Here is an 8,100-nt window from a genome sequence, read left to right as displayed (position 1 = left end):
GGCACTTACTTTGACAAAACACGTGATGCACATGGTTCACATGACGCAACAAACACATATTTCGAAAACACAAGCAACACACATGACACTCCGAACACTTAAAATTTGCGCCCCTTGGATGAGCAGTCACGAGCCGCCACTGGCTGACGCGCTGCTACTGTGGGTTACATGCCTGGATGATAACGCAGAAGTATAAATGAAAACAGACGCGTAGGCTACGCCGTAGGACCTACACACAACTATAATAGGTTCACTTTCTGTACTGTGCAGAACACACTTTATTATGGAGTGATCTTATCATTACCTTCATTCAAAATGTCATGTTAGTAAACATCCTAGATGTGGCATTTTGCCTTATTTTTTTTATCCAAAAACCTAGGTCATGAACGCCATGTGACATTACTTATTATATTGTGACATGGAAAAACACAACTCATTGTTTAAACCCTGTTCCTGAGTTGATAAATTCCCAAGACAATGGGTTCCCCAGAAAAAGCATGAAATGAAAAATTTCATTTTAAGTTATTTCAGAAAAAAGTGTTGGCGAAATGTAAATATATCTACATTGTAAGTAGATATCTAGTGCACTGTGTTCTTTGGATGTGTTAAACTTTAAAGACTGTGTAGCGACTGTGCTGGCAGGGAACATCAGCGTTTAATAAAGACTCCCACAGAACAGACACAGAAGGAAATCATAGAGAAATCTGATTCAATCTGGAAACATTACCTTACAAGAACAGTAGACGAAACAGGCCAAGACAAGCAGCCTACACTAATAAAGCACACTACCCGCAGAGTGCTGAATACAAATTTACTGAGCCCATATTTGCCGTCTCAGATTTGATTGATACACTAAAGGGCAGTTTCCCTGACAGGGTTTAGATTAATCCAGGACTTTTTAGGACATTTAAATGGTATTATATGGTATAGCAGTAATATTTGTTGAGAATTAAACTACTGAAATAGATAAACATGTTTAATAGAAGGGAGAGTCCCAATAGCGTTACAGTCCATTGGTATCCAATTCTTGACCCGACAGCACACAGTTTGGACAACAAACAGTGGTGGCCGGTGACTTCTTTTTTTTGCGAAGTTCGTCACAACATGTATGTAGCCCGTCATGTGTGTGGTTTGTAATTTCCAAATATGTGTTTGCCGCATCGAGTGAACCTGTGTGCATTACGTGTCTTGTCAAAATAAGTGTCTGCTGCAGACGCGTCTAAAGGGTTTATGATAAAAGAGACGCTCGCGTTTGCCAGATACTCGCATAATCTCATGCGTAAGAGTTTACTGTTAAGGGAGTGTATTGCGTGTATTTTGTGAACCCGAGCGTCTCTTTTATCATAAACAGTTTTGACGCGTGTGCAGCAGGCACTTATTTTGAGAAAACACTTGATGCACATGGTTCACATTACGCCACAAACATATATTTTGAAAACACAAGCAACACACATGACACCCCGAACACGTCTTTTGAATTTACGCCCCTCGAAAGAGCAGTCACGAGCCGCCACTGCAACTAAAGGGCCAGTTTTTGCCTTAAGGGACGGTAGTGTTATGTACAGGTCGTGTCATTCAGTTTGAGGGTTTGAGGATTTTCTATAATGCAGAAAGTAAATAATTAAAGGGATAGTTCACCCAAAAATCACCCTTATGTTGTTCTAAACCTGTATGAGTTTTATATTTTGTTGAACACAAAAGATGATATTTTGATAAATGATGGTAACCACTAGTGATGCGCGGGTCTGTTTTTTTCCAACCTGCGGGTCCCGCTTTTAGGAAATTATTTGGCTTGCACCGCAGCACCCGCAACCATTAAATAGGCATACTAGGCATTGGTACTGTAAATAAAAAGAGGCTTTATTTTATGGAAACCATAATGGCCTTATAATGGGCATTAGATTATATCACCGGTAAACTGGCAAAATACGCTTCTGAACCATAGAAACAAGCATGGTCATATTACGAACAAGATAGGATAATGATAAACATTTTCAACATTTACAAAGCAGTGTTTGTATTATCTACCCACAAATTCCTGACCTTAATTTCTCCCGCACCTCGTCTTTCATCTTCACTTTTATTTATCCCTTTGTTTTGTTGTTGTGGCTGGCAGTGCAAACTGCTTGTCGCATTCGTGACGTGAGGCCAAAGTTTTGGGGACATCAAGTGCGTTGCGCAAGCTTCGTTGCTATGTAGGCCTACGTATTTTAACCTTAATAAAGAACCAAATAAAATATGAAAATATATATTCACAAATATTTGACATACTGTAGGCATTAGAGAATTGCACGCAACATACATGTTTTTTATTTTGTTTTCAATAACCTGCACATCATTAGTAACCAACCACCACACAGCTGATGGTATCCACTGACTTTCACAGTAGAAAACAAATATTATGGAAGTCAATGGGTACCATCAACTTTGTGGTTACTATTATGGTTTAAAACAAGATGAGGGTGAGTAAATGATGACAGAATTTTTATTTTGATATGGATATCTAAGATATTATGTCAAGTGTCTGTGTACTTTTACAGTGTATACTGTTTACAGTTCAACTACATTGTTAAACAGGCATGACATTCAGAAACTCAAAGAGTCTAGACGTCAACCCAGTGCTCAAATGCAGGAAAACAATATCACAAAAAATTTGGACATTTAAAAACATTTAAAATGATGTCTATAATGTTTGAAGTTTAATCGACACATTTAAAGAGTGTTTGCAACAGTTAAAGCCAGGTAAACACCATCTGCAGAATGAATAGGGTGGGGTTATGTAGTAGTAGTCACACCAAGCTGTGTTTTCAAGGTATTTTCTGTACAGCATGACGTTGTGGTTTTATTGAAATTCGAGCAGGTTGTTAAAATTATTGCTGTGAAGCATCTATTGTATTATAGTGCTGTGTAAGCACAGAGAGAGAGAGAGACAGACGCAACTAAAGCTAAAATGTTTTACTTACAGGATATACATGCAGATTCAAATAAGAGGAGAAATTGGGTTGAACCAGGTCATGTAATTACAGTGCGTTCCCTAACAGACACACATGTATGCCCAGTCACTCACTCTTTCTTTCAAATACTCGGTCACTCACTCTATCTTTCTCTTTCGAATACACACATACGGGTCACTCACTCCCTTTCTATTACTCAGCACAAACAGTAAATACAGAATGCATGTGTATCTCATTCAGCACTTATCCACCACTAGAATCTGCTTTTTGTTTTGCAGAGAAACATTGTCAGCATTCGCTCACTAATTCCTCACATCTTGAAGCAAGATATTTACATCTCACTCTTTTCATCCAGTAATATTGCAGTGTCATTGTTATGTGCAATCTGTTTTGACTGTGTTTGCTTACTTGAGATTTGTATTATTCTGTCCTGTTTTGCCTACCCTGTGGAGACCAAAATGTGATATCACATATACTGTGTGTTCGTATACACGTGAGAGCCAAATTTTATGTCCTCGTGGCTCATAAACATAGCAAAATGAAAAAACGACTTTGAAAGTGCATTTGCAGTCATCCTCTGTACTTTGTCATACATCTGCCAAATCATGCTTTCTTTAAATCTAATAATGTCTACAGATGTCTTTGAAGGATGTGTTTTGGTGTAGTTTATAGTAAATTGTTATCTTTAAAGAGCTTTAAAGCGCTTTAAAGGTCTGTTTGTGTACGCAATGCATCCTCCTTTAGTACTATCGCACAACTTAGTCAAAGGAACAACCCTTCACCATTCATTAGAATTATTATTAACATTTATTATTAACCTCTTACACGCCGAGGCTATTTTGGGGATTTCCGCCTGGATTTGGCCTACCCAATTTCAAAAGCTTCCCATACCCACATGCAGAGGTTTAAATACATTGTTATGTGCAATCTGTTTTGACTGTGTTTGCCTACTTGAGATTTGTATTATTTTGTCTTGTTTTGCCAATATTGTGGAGACCAAAATGTGATATCACATAATGTGTGTTCGTATACACATTAAAGCCAAATTTTATGTCCCCATGGCTTATAAACATAGCAAAATGACTTGTAAGTACATTTGCAGTCATCCTCAGTACTTTATCATACATCTGCCAAATCATGTTTTCTTTTAATCTAATAATGTCTACAGATTTCCTTGAAGGATGTGTTATGGTGTAGTTTAAAGTAAAGTGTTATCTTTAAAGAGCTTTATAGAGCTTTAAAGGTCTATTTGTGTACGCAATGTATCCTCCTTTAGTGCTATCGCACAAACTTAGTCAAAGGAACAACCCTTCACCATTCATATGAATTATTAACATTTATTATTAAAAATACATTTTTATAGTGAGATCTGCAAGATTTTTCTAGTGATGCATTTGCTATTCCATGGGCCATTTTATAAACTTAAATATTGAAAGCACAGGCATATTATGCAATATCTTGTGCGTGTGCACTACATGAACGTACATAGGACACGTAATGGCCTTTTTTACAATAACCAGAACAGTAAACCAACTGGACTCTCCACCAATAACCCTAAAAACTGCATGTGAATCGTCACTTGTCCAGACTAACTGACTTACAGTACATCTCAGAAATGGTTTCAGTTTTAGTATCTAGGCAATGTTTGCTTTGTTTCCATACATACATTGTTGTCCTATTGCAAGACGTGAAAGTATACAACCAGAAAATAGCATTTCAAATTAGATTTGCTACTGCTTGTGAGAGATCTCAAATGTTTTCTTATAATAAAAATGTGCATATTCTGTTACCTTCTCTAAAGTCTATACTGTATCATCAGGGTCTATTTCTGTTTTAATATCTGCAATCTAGCCATATAAAATACCCAAGGGATCAATAGAGGAGAGTCTATATTATATTGTTCGACTGTGTCATACTACATTAGAGGACAACATTATACCACAGGTCTGTGAGATTAATACAGTATGCCTAATTAGGTCATACTGTTATGGAAAAAACATCCTTGTGTTTAAGGCACACCCATCTCTAAAGATGTGTAACCTTATTCGGATTATGCCGTAGGATCGTCTGTCTCAGCAACAAAAGCACAGACACCCCGGTCAAGCGCACTGAGGCTTTCCCCTTCACTGGTCAACTTCTATTGATGCGGTACTTTTTATGAATTAATATTAATTGGCCTTTTCATGCATTATTTACTGTGGGAAGTGAAGCCTCGGGAGCAGTTTCTTTGGTTTCCTGAACTAGAACGCATAAATCTCCAGGGTTTATTAGGGGAACTTGCCCCTTGCCCGAGGTCAGCAGTTAACTTCTGGGACGATTTCCTGTTTTAAAAATAGAAATGTTTCGCTTTCAAATGGAATGTGACTTGAATAGCAGTAAAACAGCTGGCGTGTCTACTTGCTTATTGTGAATTCAAAGTGAAAACCATTTTAGTTAAAATTTGAACTCAGTGTATATTGTCTGCTTTCCATTTAATTGACTTCCATAATAATTTCCTTTTACACACTGACTGACAATTCAGGGTGATGATTCAGATCAAACATTACACACATCTACGTACCTAGTAAAAATCCATGGGTTCATGTGCTACATGAAGTGAATGGTGAGATTACATCACAACATTATAGAGTAAGTGTAAGGTTGTTCTGCATATTCTTAGGTACTGATGTTTTCTCACATCACTTTAGCATATGTCTGAGCAGTGCTTAATGCGCAATAAACAACCCAATACAAGCAGGAGTCCTAGATCAGCTTAGTGCGTTCATATAGTGTGAACATGGTAGCAAATGCACAAAAAATGGTGATTGAGATTTAATGTACAGTTTGGCATTACATCATTCCTACGTCATAATACAAGATGAAAATTAGGCCAGACGCCGTCTATTAAAATCGCCTGTATTGTAAATAAAAGACGCATCTGTTTTCTGATGTCGTGCAAAGATTTCGGTAATCTGCGTCTGTCTGATCTTTGGTCATTCATGTGCTTTGTAATAACAGGCTGTATCGATGGCATCTTTTGCCACAGAAGCTTGCATTGTGGCAGGTATGCATCGTGTGTAAGAAAACGACACTTATAGCTTAAAGCACCAGCAATTGCTGCACCAACTCCTATAAGCATATTATGAATGACCGACGATTGAAACGATATCATTAAAATATTAATACATTATAAACATCTCTCAGAAAATCACAGCCTCACTTAATCAAAACGACTGTCATTCATAAACAACGATAAAAAGCCAAGACGTGAAGGGGCAGAACAGATCAATACAGATATGGTGCAAACATATCGACGGCATTTTCAACACATTGACTGTTTTCTATCATGCATTTCAACGCGAAATGCCCCTCGTGACATACAGTCCATGCGCGTACATCTGTGAAGAATGGTAGATTTTGGAAGATGAGCTATATGACAAGGTCAGTATCACCGTCAGATCTATGCAGTTTAAACAATTGTTTGATAATCTGGACAAATCCCTTACCTTGTGCGATCAGTTCCTATGCTTGTTTTATTGTGTCTCGCGGCACTCGGTTATCTCCCATTCAAGTCGCAGCACGCGCGCGCTGACCTCTTTGTGTATGTGTGTGTTGCTGATGCTGCGCGCGCGTGCTCGCTCTCCTCTCCACAGATCCGCACGCATTCAGTGCTGCTTCCCACAGCTGCACGTGAAACGGGAGGGTGTGGCAGAAGCCGTTAAAACACAAAACAGTCCATCTTTACCTACTAATTCAGTTTAAAAACAAAGAAACATTGTATTTAATGATGCGGCAGTAGATGTAGATCACAATCTGAAATATTTAGGACTGAATAGACGTGCTTATGCGATGTAGCCTATATCAAATTTCTCAATATCAAATTTCTCAGCAAAATGATTTGTAAATTTTTTATAGAACTGAAGACTTTCGAGAATGTGTTTAGGTCATGTATATTAGTTTGGGGTTTTTTGCCATGTAGGTAATTGAAATATTCCAAGACCTACCTGTACAGCCATCTAACTTGAGGGGCCTAGGACCCCTATTGGCTAAATAGATTTAAAAATATATATAAATATTCCAAAACAAATATATATAATAATTTAGGTTCTTATACATTTTAAAACATAAAACTTTACGATATTCATAATATTTGTATTTATTATAAACGTTAGTCACTTTTTATCAAGCCATCCAATCATGATGGGGAAGAGGCGGTACAATACTACACCGACCAATCGGAAAATCCTTTAAGAGTTAATACTTGTCGGTTATTTTATATAACACCCCATGCTACCACAATATTAGTATGTATTGATTAAACAAATTATCTGCAAAATCAGATAAGACAAAACTAGGAACAAAAGCACATCAGCTTCCAAATGCGCCTCCAAAGCGCCCTCAAGTGCTCGTTTTTATAACAACGCCTGTCGTGTTCATCCGTTAAAAACATATATACTGCATTTGATTTTATTTGTGAAAAAGCCTATATATTATTTATCAATTTTAAGTATTAAAATTACATTTAACAGCAGCAATTATATCACAAAATAGTTACGAATCTAGTTTGGTAGCATACTGCAAAGTTTTGAGGATGGACTAGCTCTTGTCTAATACAATATTTGTAAAGAGTGTGTTAAAATCATGTGAAATATTAATATATACTGGTCAAAATATTAAATCATATTAAATGTCATCTCACCCAGAGTGTGATTTGTTAAATGATTAAAATAAATAAAATTAAACATTGGCATTAAACATGTAATACATACCCATACACATAAACATGATCTTTTAATAAATTGTTTATAAATCATTTACCAACATAAATAAAGCTGTAGTACACCTACTTACTAAACTTATTAAACTGTAGTAAATTGTATAATACTGTTGTATATTGTAGTAATTACTTTACTTTGTTAATGTATACTTAAACTATATTCTGTTGTATTAACTATAGTGAATTAATAAACTGTTTTAACATATTTTCTATGGTAAGGTTTAGAACACAATAGTAAATAGGAATTTTGCTACAGTTTACTATAGTAGATACAAAGGTATACTGTAGTATTTTTATGTTGCAACTTAAGTATTGTAAAGCATAGATATCAGATTTTCCATCCTAGTCTCCAGCGTTCACTCGGTATCCAGTAGATGGCGCTATTTCATT

General features: G+C 36.5%; 1 protein-coding gene across 5 annotated transcripts in view; it reads right to left on the bottom strand.

The window, feature by feature from the left end:
* Window positions 1-6,606, bottom strand: part of cracd (capping protein inhibiting regulator of actin dynamics) — a 31,383-nt gene extending 24,777 nt beyond the window's left edge. For 3 of the 5 annotated variants that reach the window (XM_065257046.2, XM_065257043.2, XM_065257047.2), the window contains exon 1: window positions 6,440-6,600. The gene's annotated coding sequence lies outside the window, so the exon portion shown is untranslated. Of the gene's footprint in view, window positions 1-6,439 lie in introns of all 5 variants that reach the window. The other 2 variants (XM_073811426.1, XM_065257045.2) reach the window with 2 other exon arrangements.
* Between the last annotated feature and the right edge of the window lie 1,494 nt (window positions 6,607-8,100).

Source organism: Paramisgurnus dabryanus, chromosome 12, assembly GCF_030506205.2.
Source record: "Paramisgurnus dabryanus chromosome 12, PD_genome_1.1, whole genome shotgun sequence".
Lineage (NCBI taxonomy): Eukaryota > Metazoa > Chordata > Actinopteri > Cypriniformes > Cobitidae > Paramisgurnus > Paramisgurnus dabryanus.
The sequence above is the reverse complement of the archived record's forward strand: the minus strand, read 5'-3'. Positions and strand labels throughout refer to the sequence as shown.